The 13947-nt window shown below is 40.3% G+C and overlaps 3 long non-coding RNA genes across 3 annotated transcripts; all 3 read right to left on the bottom strand.

Moving 5' to 3' along the window:
* Positions 1–1058: 1058 nt before the first annotated feature.
* LOC132602502 (uncharacterized) lies at positions 1059–2441 on the bottom strand. The gene is made up of 2 exons (XR_009567807.1): positions 2052–2441; positions 1059–1316 (listed from the first exon to the last, which is right to left on the bottom strand). It is a non-coding gene; the product is annotated as an uncharacterized LOC132602502 (long non-coding RNA).
* A 1579-nt stretch (positions 2442–4020) lies between these two features.
* LOC132602501 (uncharacterized) lies at positions 4021–6195 on the bottom strand. The gene is made up of 3 exons (XR_009567806.1): positions 5879–6195; positions 5281–5331; positions 4021–4276 (listed from the first exon to the last, which is right to left on the bottom strand). It is a non-coding gene; the product is annotated as an uncharacterized LOC132602501 (long non-coding RNA).
* Positions 6196–9165: 2970 nt separating this feature from the next.
* On the bottom strand, positions 9166–11323 carry LOC132602499 (uncharacterized). Its single transcript, XR_009567805.1, has 3 exons — positions 11024–11323; positions 10426–10476; positions 9166–9421 (listed from the first exon to the last, which is right to left on the bottom strand). It is a non-coding gene; the product is annotated as an uncharacterized LOC132602499 (long non-coding RNA).
* Positions 11324–13947: the final 2624 nt, after the last annotated feature.

Here is a 13947-nt window from a genome sequence, read left to right as displayed (position 1 = left end):
CTATATAGTTCTTTGTCCTTTATATGAAGACATTTTTTGTCGTTTTCTTAGTCTCCTTAATTTTAGTACTCTACCGCACAAAAGGAAAGTTCAAATTGCCTTTGGTATCGAGCCAAACTTCTCTTAGATTGCATCAACGTCAAAATGCTTCTAGCTTACTGTATTAAAAAATAGCAAGAGGCCACATGTTTTGGCATTTAATACTGAATGCTAACTTAAAGCATGCACAGCTTCTGATTGTTGAGATGGAGAAAATCATGAGATCATTAGGAAGCTAATACTTACAAACATTGAATAGCGATAAATCAGACAAAAAGAAAATATACTAAGACAAATAATATTATAATATAATTTGACAAGTGACCTACATATTGAAAAAAGCATAAAACTATTGAGAAAATAATTTCCTCTAAACAATATTCTTTTTAATGATTACATTGTAGATGCTACAGTGTTATTTATAGAGTTCTTAAACTTCTCCTCCAAGAAAAAAACTTATTTAAATTTAGAAGAGACCTTTTCCACCAAGAAAACTTTTTCCATCAAGAAAACCTTTTTGAAATAAAATACTATGGTAGAATCCATATAAGGTAGGAAATTCAGGGCAAATACTAACATTGATCGGATTCAAAATAGAGTTTAAGTATGCATTGACTGTGCGAAAAATATCATATATTACCTGTTTAATAATGTTAGTGTGCGAATAAAGTCTTACATTGCTAGCTAAAAAAATTGAAAAGTTACATATAAGGTATAAGATCTCTTAATAGTGTGAGGCCTTTCTAAGAAAACTGTGTGGGCTTGGTCTAAAGCAGACAATATCATATCATATTAGAGTCGAGTTAGCCTACCAAATAGTATCAGGGTTCAGGTTCAGTCGGACAAGTATGATGAAGGTTGAGGATGGCAAGGGGCTCGGTTTACTTCTGTCACGACCCGACTAGGAGCCGCAACGGGTACCCGGGGCTAACCACCGAGCACCGCTCAGTATACTGCTCACTATACTCATTATACTCTTCTTTATCGAATTTATATACAATTCATGCTAGAAATCGTACTTTTATAAACATAAGCCCTTAGGCTATCAAAATAGTAATATGCATATACGTAAAAACTGTAAGACCATACTACCCACACTGCGTACCTACGAGCCTCTACTGAAGTACTATACATATAGGCGGAACAAGACTCCTTCATGCCCAAAATATACATAGATATACACAACAGAATAACCGTAAGCACCTCCGAACAATGGAGTGCTCTCAAATCAGCCGCTAACTCCTATGCATCTGGATCAAAATCGTCTCCCTGTCTACCTGTGGGCATGAACACAGCGTCCAAGAAAACGGACGTCAGTACGAATATTGTACTGAGTATGAGAGGCATAATCAATAATAATACATCAATGAAATAGGGAGGCATCAAGAAAGAGCAATCTGTACTGGCTATCAAATATAACTGAAATAATGCATGCTGACTTACTCAAAATCATTATCATGTCATGTATGTATACATATATAAGCTGCCCGTCCATATAGGTACGGTGTGATAATGTATAAGTTGCCCGTCCATGTAGGAGCGGTGTGATAATCATAGCCTGCGTCCAGGCCTCCCGCGTCCGGGGTATAAGCTACCCACTATAGTGGTGTGCACATCTACGTGCCTGCCCGACCGACTATAGCGCGGGGCGGTGTGAGAAAATACATACATACATATATAAAGCATGCATAAGAGCCCAATCAAAAGCCATAACTATATCAGAGTGACGTAAGGTCGGTGGCTTCCGACGTCATTATGGAACATTCATTGACATCCTGCCTCACCTTGAAGGAATTAGCATATAAGGTGAGTGTAAGCAATAAATAGCATCATTAACATCATAGGATCATTACAACATGAGTATTGGGATTTCTATACTTTACTCATTACCTTGTGTGGCTAATTATGGACATAGATTCATATTTTTCGAAACTTAAGGGAACTCATGGATAAATAAAAAGAGTCAAGATATAAGATTCATGCCATAGAAAGAAAGGACTAGCCTCACATACCTCTGTCGTTTAGCTATGTTATCGTTCACTTGCTCTCCCCCAATGTCATGTCGTTACCTTATATGCCAAGAAATAATCTTCTTCCTCCTTACTTCACTATAAAATAACCTTCGATCTCCCCAACGTAAATGGAAACATTGTTGTTCTCTTTTGGAAGGACAACTTGCTGCTATGTTTTGGGAAATAACGTTACTATTATGTTTCTTTTGGAGTGAAAAGTGTTGTTGGTGTCTTTCTGAGGAGAAAAAACGTTGCTGCCATGCTTGTATTTAAGGATCAATATTCCACTAAGTGAAAAGGTCTCACATGTGGTTGCAACACGTTTTGGATCTAAAGAAAATGACAATCCAAAGCATTTCATATTTCATATTTCATTCACTACCTTTTCAATATTTTACCATATCACAAACTTATCCGAAGTTATTTTCAGTACATGTGTCATATATAGGCCATTAGTCATCTTTTCCATTCCTTGGCAAGGCCCCACGTAGATATGTAAAGATAATACTTATTTTTTTGTCCGAAGATTAACTAGTACTCCACTTACAATCCAACACTTAGCAATTTATCCGTATAATTAATTTCTTGATACTCAATCCATTTAAACATGAATCACTTTTTAACACACTTTATATACTTATTATCATAATCATGAGATATAGCATTAGCTCATAATCTCTTTTGGCACACACAAAATATTATTCCCAATTACCGTCGTCACACTCTTCCATCTTAAATCATTTCGGGACTTCATTCCTCGTATACACTGAGTTCTTGATTTTCATGCTTGGATATGATTGAATTTTCCGGGCTCGAATAAATTTGCTCATATTGGACGATTAAATTTTATACGGGATGTAATATGTTTCTAATGCCATGCTTAAGTGAATATCCAATTTCCTCCAAATGAAGGTTACTGAACGTGTATATTTATATTAGAAGTGAAATCTGTAGGCATAAACCTTCACCTTTTCCTCTCTTTTAAATGTGGGTTCCACCAGCTAAAGCATTTATCATTTTAAATACAACTTTCATCTTTATCTAATTGTATTAGTCACTACTTTGCTTCATTATCATAAGGCCACGTAGTTGACTCCACATGAAGTTTGTTACAGCTGTTTCACAATTTATTTCTTGTCTCCTTATAAACCAACATACAATTTACACACATCATTAATTTTTTTTTTTTTTTTTGTGTCAGTTCACTCAGTATTTTTCACTTCTAACACATTTCATATTATAATCATGTGGTAAAACTCTAGTCCCTAGCCTCTTTATACATAAATCAAATATTATTTTTAATCACTGTAGCATACTTTTTAAGTCCTAAATTATTTAAGAACCTCATCCTTTTATACACCTACCTCTTTATTTTCATACTTGAGTATAACAAAAATTCTCCGGTGCGAGCGGTTCGAACTATAGCCCAAATTTGTTTAACCTTTAACCTTTGACGACACTTACTTATCACTCGTTAAGCGTCGCATAAATACTTATAACCTCAAAAATTAACCTTGCCTTTGAAATTATGTCGATTAACTTACGACAAATCAAATGTACAAAAATACGGGATATAACAACTTCCCCTTATGCACTTAGAGACACACACACTGTGAGGACCCACAGCTGGGCGCTGACCATGCTGTGAACCTCTGGGTATCTGACCCCATAACTGACTGTTGTGGCATCTGCGCCCTGCTGACTAGTCATGACATACTCAGGTATTGTATGAGCAAGAGACACAGGCAATTCGAGATAGCACGCTGCAGCGCCTCGAACCCGTGACCTCAGGCCCTTTGTCCCCCGAAGGAGCGCCTTGTCACGACCCAACTAGGGGCCGCGACGGGTACCCGATACTTGTACCGAGCACCCCTTATCTCGTATCGTACTTTTACTACTAGGTGGGCCGTATAGACTATATCGTATCTTTTTTTTTTCTGTTGCTTAACGCTAACATTAATGGCATAATTGTAAACATGAACTTATAAACTTTGCTAGCACGTTATACAACGACGAGGACAACAAAAGTACAAAACATCTGACTGTACATATCTGTCTACGAGCCTCTAAACAAAGTGCATATATACATAGGAAGGGCCGGGTTCTGTCGTGCCCGATTATATACACAAAAGTAGTACCAATAGGCTGAAGCTCCGGATCAACTAGAGCACTCTCAAGGAACAGCTGGTGAAGCTCCTAGGGATTAAACCCGTCTGTCTACTGACCTGCGCGGCATGAAACGCAGCGTCCGCAAGAAGGGACGTCAGTACGAATAATGTACCGAGTATGTAAAGCATAGAAACCGGCATAATAAGCAGCATTAAATATAAATAACAGCATCATGGGCTCATAGAACGTGTGAGGAGGTAAGAAAGTAACCTGTACATAGGAATGCCCTTTTTGGCCAGATACCATGCATGCTTGACTTTTCCCCCTCTAAATTTTCTTTTGTTTAAAAAAAACATTTCTTTTTCATAGACATAGAAAATAGAACTCATATCCTGTCATGTCGTATCATGTCATATCATATCGTATCATGTCGTGTCATATCATATCATATCATAGCGTATCATATCATATCATGTCATATCATATCATAGCGTATCATATCATATCATGTCATATCATATCATAGCGCCGAACAACGCCGGCTCGCCCACATAGCGCCGAAATACGTCGGCTCGCCCGTATATCCCGCGTCCGGGATGATATAACGCCAGCTGACCAGGTGGAAACGCGTCTATAGCGCAACATATATCCCTTCCCCTCATATCTCCTTCACTCCCCCCATGTACATATACATATCATATACATATTTCATATAAGCATGCCGGAGAGCCCAAGGAAAAATCATGTTCGTCATAATCATCACAAAAATATTCTCATTAGAATAGTTACAATACTTATCGTTCGATAAACGAAACAATTAAGAAACTCCGGGAATAACGGGCCCACCTCGGGTCAAATGAGGTGGCGTACACGATTTATATACGTTACATTTCATGACGTCACTTGTGAGAGTTTTAAGGTAGTCGGGTCCTATTTGTGCAAGTTCTAGATGTTTAGGCAATTTTTCAACATTTCATACAATATTTAATTCAATTCTATTGAATGAAAAAGGAAAAACTTTAGGCATGGATTCCGGAGAATAGAGTTGTCCCCGAGGCTCAAATCTCGACCTAATATATCTAGGACATGCCAAAAGAAAAAATGGGATAGCTTTACATACCTTTTTCGCCCTTTACGCTAGTCCAAATTCAATTCTCATTTCCTTCAAAATCTACAATTGGTCACAATTACCAAATATCAATCTCAAGCCTTTAAGAATCCAATCTTAATTCATACTTGTCTACGGAAATTTGGGCAGCATCTCCTCTATAAATTCAACATCCCCGAGAATTCAACTCGGCCAAAAATACAACAAAAAAACCGAGAATTTAACTCGGCCACAATATCAACAACAACACCAACAATTATTCATAATATTTCCAGCTCCAAAATATTCGATAGAATATCCCACATTTTATTTTCCAAATTTTCCAACCAACCAATTCGCGATATAACTATTTCATAATTTTTATTTCCGTAACGAAGTCGAAATTAATACAAACAACATCAATAGCAACATCCTCCATATTCTACAAGTTAACTACATTTATTTTCATCCATAACAACGTTTACATAACCCACAAAACAATCCAACAAACAGCCCATGAGCCCACAACAACATCAAATACAATTTACGGTAAAATTTTCGTATTTCTCGTCCCACAATTTAGTTATGACTTCAATGAATATAAATATACTTAGAAGAGGATAATCCTTACCATATATACCAAGAAATAATCTTCTTCCACTTTACTTCCCTTCGAAGAAAGCCCAATTTCAACAACACGATAAAACAGGACAACAAGATCGGAGCGGAGAGCAAAACCCGCCTTATTGTTCTTGAGAATAGTTACACGTTGCTGTTTGGTTTGGAAATAAATATTGCTGCCAAGAGAAATTAACTGCACGTTGCTTCTCCTTTCAGTTATGTGCAGTGCAAAGTTTCCATAAAATCAATTCTCCAAGAGTGAGATAAGAGAAGTACAACAATACTCTGTAGCAGCACGTGTAATGGTGTGTATATATATATATATATCCCTAAACTTCAATTTCAAAATGATATAATATGTATAAATAAATAATCCATCCAACATGATAAAGGATGCATTAAATGCATGTCCCCTCCTTTACACTTGTCATTCTATTTCCACTCCCTTTTAAATTACTCATCACCTTTCTACACCATTATGCACGTACATCTATATAATTTGCTGCCCTTGTCTACTAGGTGAATTCTTTTCCAAAGTTAAGAATGGTTGCTGCCCACAAATATATTCACTTTAGTGATATAGGAAATGTTTACATTCTTTTAGTGGACCGTGGGTCCCACTCTTAAGGATAAACTTCCAAAAGAAGACTTCCTAAAAATGACACATATCAATATATATAATTGTCATCCAAGGTGTTGTCACGTTAGGGGGCTAACACCCAAAACAATTCACCCACTTAATCCGTAATTAAATAATTAACTTCCCACTAAGTTCATCAACTAATCATTTATGCATAATTAATTTTTTTGATCTCAATTTACTTAAATAATGATCATTTTAAGTACACTTCATATACTCGTTATCATAATCATGTGATATAGCACTAGCCCATATCCTTATTTGCACCACATAAAATATTATTTTCAACTATCGTCGTCATACTCTCCCATCTTAAATCATTTCGGGACTTCATTCTTGTATACACCAAGTTTTTTATTTTCATGCTTGAATGTGACTAAATATTCCAACTTCGAGTAAATTTTCTCATATTGGAAGGTCCAATTTCCTAATCCAAAAATACGGGGTATTATAACTTGGACCGTATTTTATTCAAATAAATTTCGAACCTTGACAAAATTTATTTTCTTCGATTTGCTTAACTTCAAATATTTGTAACACATCTGTACCATTACTACAACCACCCACAAGCCTGGAACGATAACCTCATTTTCGTTACTAATATTTAACTCGCACGCTTTCCAACGCATGAAAACGCGGGATGTAACATCCTCCCCCCCTTTAGAACATTCGTCCTCGAATGTTAGACTTGTCTCATAGTGTATTATAATATTTCGGGGAGGTCTCCTTTGTAGCTATCTCACACGCCGCTTAACATACCCATTTTAGGGACTTAGGTTACCTGATTTTTACATTCGTCTCTTATTCCTACATTTGTGAAATTTTCAGCAACACAAGGGACGGTGCATGATAAAGTAGATTCCAGATCAATTAACTCACACATATCATAGAAAATGCCGAAAGTGTACCTGTAGTCGCGTCTGCGGAAGGTTCAGGATCTTGCCGTCCTGCTAATGCATATAAACGGTGCGGAGGACCGGCTGAACCGGGTGCCCCTCCCCTGCCTCGACCACGACCTGCTAGAACCTGGGAAGCCTGTCTAGGAGGGCGTACGGACGGTGATGAACCAACTGCCGACCCGGCGGGCTGAGCTCTGCTTCCCTCATTCCTTACCGGGCAATCACGCATCAAATGATCGGTCCGACCGCAGGAAAAACATGCGCCTGTATCCCGGTAACACTGTCCAGAGTGTGGCCTGCCACACCGAGCACACCGTAGTGGGGGTTGCCTCGTCCTGCTAGAATCAGCTCTATACTGGGACCCTGAAGCTCTGGCACTCTGATCTGGTCCTGAATAGGTAGAAGGATCAAATCCCTTATCCGCAAATCGAGGAGGTGCACTGGCCGCTGATTGGCCTGAATACTCGGATCGTCCCTGTGCCTGTCCCCCTCTATACTCGCTTCTAGTCCCGAAAGATCTGCCCCTTTTTCTGGAACCCCTATCCGAATAGCGCTCATCTCTCCGTAACTGATACTGTTCCTCCAGGTTTCGGGCATGGGCCTGAATACGAGTAATAGTCATCCCATCCTGGAGTGAAGCTGTCAGACACTCCTTAATTAAATGTGGCCCCAACCCACTCACAAACCGATGTACATGATCTCCCATATCAGCTACCATGGCTGGGGCATACCTGGCCAACGAGTTAAAGCGAAGACTATATTCTCTGACGCTCATATTCCCCTGTCCAAGATTCAAAAACATATCAGCTCGAGCCCGTCGAATCTCCGGTGGTAAATAATGTCGCAGAAATGCCTCAGTGAACTCCCGCCAAACCGGGGGAGGCGCATTTGCTCCCCTTGATAATATCCAGTTGTCATACCACTGAACCGCGACATCCCGCAACCTGTATGAAGCCAACTCTACGGACTCTGTATCTGAAGCATGTATTACCCTCAGGGGCCTCAACATCTCATCTATGAAACTCTGGGGATCTTCCTCCGGTTTCGACCCATAGAACTCCGGAGGTTTTAGGGCAATAAAATCACGGGCTCTGGTACTAGCTGACTGATCACTTGAACTCACATTCTGCCGCTGTGCCTGGGCGGCAACCAACTGTGTCAGTAAATGGATGGCCTCGGTCACTTGTTGACCCGAAGCAACCGGTGGAGGGACTGGATACACTGGAGCTGGAGTGGAGACCTCTTCATGCTCTTCTGCTACTGGAGGGATAGAGGTAGCATACGAGGGAGTGGCACTCTGAGACTCACTATGTCCTACTTCAACCGGGGGCTCTCGGCTGGTGCCTTCTCCCGCAGCGCCTAGTATTGTGCTGACTTTCTTCTTCTTTCTCAAAGGCATTGCTGAAAATTAAACAGAAAAAATTAGATAGTTGCATCCTTAACTTGGCTCTATCGCACGATTTCTTAAGATGAAAGACGGTCATTTTTCCTAAATGCCCTGTAGCCTCTTGTTTATAAGTGTGGCGCGCTACACACCCATAAACAGGACTCTACTGGACACGGCTCGTAGACAAACCCCTAGGACGAACTGCTCTGATACCACTTCTGTCACGACCCAACTAGGGGCCGCGACGGGTACCCGATACTTGTACCGAGCACCCCTTATCTCGTATCGTACTTTTACTACTAGGTGGGCCGTATAGACTATATCGTATCTTTTTTTTTTCTGTTGCTTAACGCTAACATTAATGGCATAATTGTAAACATGAACTTATAAACTTTGCTAGCACGTTATACAACGACGAGGACAACAAAAGTACAAAACATCTGACTGTACATATCTGTCTACGAGCCTCTAAACAAAGTGCATATATACATAGGAAGGGCCGGGTTCTGTCGTGCCCGATTATATACACAAAAGTAGTACCAATAGGCTGAAGCTCCGGATCAACTAGAGCACTCTCAAGGAACAGCTGGTGAAGCTCCTAGGGATTAAACCCGTCTGTCTACTGACCTGCGCGGCATGAAACGCAGCGTCCGCAAGAAGGGACGTCAGTACGAATAATGTACCGAGTATGTAAAGCATAGAAACCGGCATAATAAGCAGCATTAAATATAAATAACAGCATCATGGGCTCATAGAACGTGTGAGGAGGTAAGAAAGTAACCTGTACATAGGAATGCCCTTTTTGGCCAGATACCATGCATGCTTGACTTTTCCCCCTCTAAATTTTCTTTTGTTTAAAAAAAACATTTCTTTTTCATAGACATAGAAAATAGAACTCATATCCTGTCATGTCGTATCATGTCATATCATATCGTATCATGTCGTGTCATATCATATCATATCATAGCGTATCATATCATATCATGTCATATCATATCATAGCGTATCATATCATATCATGTCATATCATATCATAGCGCCGAACAACGCCGGCTCGCCCACATAGCGCCGAAATACGTCGGCTCGCCCGTATATCCCGCGTCCGGGATGATATAACGCCAGCTGACCAGGTGGAAACGCGTCTATAGCGCAACATATATCCCTTCCCCTCATATCTCCTTCACTCCCCCCATGTACATATACATATCATATACATATTTCATATAAGCATGCCGGAGAGCCCAAGGAAAAATCATGTTCGTCATAATCATCACAAAAATATTCTCATTAGAATAGTTACAATACTTATCGTTCGATAAACGAAACAATTAAGAAACTCCGGGAATAACGGGCCCACCTCGGGTCAAATGAGGTGGCGTACACGATTTATATACGTTACATTTCATGACGTCACTTGTGAGAGTTTTAAGGTAGTCGGGTCCTATTTGTGCAAGTTCTAGATGTTTAGGCAATTTTTCAACATTTCATACAATATTTAATTCAATTCTATTGAATGAAAAAGGAAAAACTTTAGGCATGGATTCCGGAGAATAGAGTTGTCCCCGAGGCTCAAATCTCGACCTAATATATCTAGGACATGCCAAAAGAAAAAATGGGATAGCTTTACATACCTTTTTCGCCCTTTACGCTAGTCCAAATTCAATTCTCATTTCCTTCAAAATCTACAATTGGTCACAATTACCAAATATCAATCTCAAGCCTTTAAGAATCCAATCTTAATTCATACTTGTCTACGGAAATTTGGGCAGCATCTCCTCTATAAATTCAACATCCCCGAGAATTCAACTCGGCCAAAAATACAACAAAAAAACCGAGAATTTAACTCGGCCACAATATCAACAACAACACCAACAATTATTCATAATATTTCCAGCTCCAAAATATTCGATAGAATATCCCACATTTTATTTTCCAAATTTTCCAACCAACCAATTCGCGATATAACTATTTCATAATTTTTATTTCCGTAACGAAGTCGAAATTAATACAAACAACATCAATAGCAACATCCTCCATATTCTACAAGTTAACTACATTTATTTTCATCCATAACAACGTTTACATAACCCACAAAACAATCCAACAAACAGCCCATGAGCCCACAACAACATCAAATACAATTTACGGTAAAATTTTCGTATTTCTCGTCCCACAATTTAGTTATGACTTCAATGAATATAAATATACTTAGAAGAGGATAATCCTTACCATATATACCAAGAAATAATCTTCTTCCACTTTACTTCCCTTCGAAGAAAGCCCAATTTCAACAACACGATAAAACAGGATAACAAGATCGGAGCGGAGAGCAAAACCCGCCTTATTGTTCTTGAGAATAGTTACACGTTGCTGTTTGGTTTGGAAATAAATATTGCTGCCAAGAGAAATTAACTGCACGTTGCTTCTCCTTTCAGTTATGTGCAGTGCAAAGTTTCCATAAAATCAATTCTCCAAGAGTGAGATAAGAGAAGTACAACAATACTCTGTAGCAGCACGTGTAATGGTGTGTATATATATATATATATATCCCTAAACTTCAATTTCAAAATGATATAATATGTATAAATAAATAATCCATCCAACATGATAAAGGATGCATTAAATGCATGTCCCCTCCTTTACACTTGTCATTCTATTTCCACTCCCTTTTAAATTACTCATCACCTTTCTACACCATTATGCACGTACATCTATATAATTTGCTGCCCTTGTCTACTAGGTGAATTCTTTTCCAAAGTTAAGAATGGTTGCTGCCCACAAATATATTCACTTTAGTGATATAGGAAATGTTTACATTCTTTTAGTGGACCGTGGGTCCCACTCTTAAGGATAAACTTCCAAAAGAAGACTTCCTAAAAATGACACATATCAATATATATAATTGTCATCCAAGGTGTTGTCACGTTAGGGGGCTAACACCCAAAACAATTCACCCACTTAATCCGTAATTAAATAATTAACTTCCCACTAAGTTCATCAACTAATCATTTATGCATAATTAATTTTTTTGATCTCAATTTACTTAAATAATGATCATTTTAAGTACACTTCATATACTCGTTATCATAATCATGTGATATAGCACTAGCCCATATCCTTATTTGCACCACATAAAATATTATTTTCAACTATCGTCGTCATACTCTCCCATCTTAAATCATTTCGGGACTTCATTCTTGTATACACCAAGTTTTTTATTTTCATGCTTGAATGTGACTAAATATTCCAACTTCGAGTAAATTTTCTCATATTGGAAGGTCCAATTTCCTAATCCAAAAATACGGGGTATTATAACTTGGACCGTATTTTATTCAAATAAATTTCGAACCTTGACAAAATTTATTTTCTTCGATTTGCTTAACTTCAAATATTTGTAACACATCTGTACCATTACTACAACCACCCACAAGCCTGGAACGATAACCTCATTTTCGTTACTAATATTTAACTCGCACGCTTTCCAACGCATGAAAACGCGGGATGTAACACGCCTCTTACCAGTTGAGCTGCAGCTCAACTGGTAAGAGTCGTCTCCTTCGGGAGGACAAAAGGGGAGAGGTCACGGGTTCGATACCAGCCGCTGCAGCGTATATCGAATTGTCTGTGTCTCTTGCTCATACAATACCTGAGTATGTCATGACTAGTCAGCAGGGCGCAGATGCCACAGCAGTCAGTTATGGGGTCAGATACCCAGAGGTTCACAGCATGGTCAGCGCCCAGCTGTGGGTCCTCACAAAAAAGGCGACTTTTTGTCGAGGATCCACAGTATCTGAACTGGGGTTGCCCTCTCATGACTGACATGCTTGTGGAACCGACTGCCTTGGCCAGTCCGCGAACCCATGACATGGACTACTGAGCTATTGTGGCAAGAAATCACAGACAATTCGCACACGCTGCAGCGCTTCGAACCCGTGACCTCAAGCCTTTTGTCCTCCCGAAGGAAGCGCCTCTTACCAGTTGAGCTGCATTTGTGAGGACCCACAGCTGGGCGCTGACCATGCTATGAACCTCTGGGTATCTGACCCCATAACTGACTGCTGTGGCATCTGCGCCCTGCTGACTAGTCATGACATACTCAGGTATTGTAGCAGTGAGGCACGATAATTCGAGATAACACGCTGCAGCGCCTCGAACCCGTGACCTCAGGCCCTTTACATTCCCCTGAGGGAATCGACTCTTACCAGTTGAGCTGCACTGTAGGTTGCCCCCTCTACTGACTGCTGTGGGTATCTGACCCTGCTGACTAGCTGACATGCAACAGCTGGGCGCTGACCATACTGTGCATGGACTACTGAGTAATTGTGGCAGTGAAATCACAGACAATTCGAGATAGCACGCTGCAGCGCCTCGAACCCGTGACCTCAGGCCCTTTGTCCCCCGAAGGAGCGCCTCTTACCAGTTGAGCTGCAGCTCAATTGGTGAAAGTCGTCTCCTTTGGGAGAACAAAAGGGGAGAGGTCACGGGTTCGATACCAGCCGCTGCAGCGTATATCGAATTGTCTATGATTTCACTGCCACAATTACTTAGTACTCCATGCGCAGATGCATGTCAGCTAGTCAGCAGGGTCAGATACCCACAGCAGTCAGTAGAGGGGGCAACCTACAGTGCAGATCACTGTGGATCCTCGACAAAAAGTCGCCTTTTTTGTGAGGACCCACAGCTGGGCGCTGACCATGCTGTGAACCTCTGGGTATCTGACCCCATAACTGACTGCTGTGGCATCTGCGCCCTGCTGACTAGTCATGACATACTCAGGTATTGTATGAGCAAGAGACACAGACAATTCGATATACGCTGCAGCGGCTGGTATCGAACCCGTGACCTCTCCCCTTTTGTCCTCCCGAAGGAGACGCCTCTTACCAATTGAGCTGCAGCTCAACTGGTAAGAGGCGCTCCTTCGGGGGACAAAGGGCCTGAGGTCACGGGTTCGAGGCGCTGCAGCGTGCTATCTCGAATTGTCTGTGATTTCACTGCCACAATTACTCAGTAGTCCATGCGCAGATGCATGTCAGCTAGTCAGCAGGGTCAGATACCCACAGCAGTCAGCAGAGGGGGCAACCTACAGTGCAGATCACTGTGGATCCTCGACAAAAAAGTCGCCTTTTTTGTGAGGACCCACAGCTGGGCGCTGA

Source organism: Lycium barbarum, chromosome 7 (genome assembly GCF_019175385.1).
Source record: "Lycium barbarum isolate Lr01 chromosome 7, ASM1917538v2, whole genome shotgun sequence".
Lineage (NCBI taxonomy): Eukaryota > Viridiplantae > Streptophyta > Magnoliopsida > Solanales > Solanaceae > Lycium > Lycium barbarum.
The sequence above is the reverse complement of the archived record's forward strand: the minus strand, read 5'-3'. Positions and strand labels throughout refer to the sequence as shown.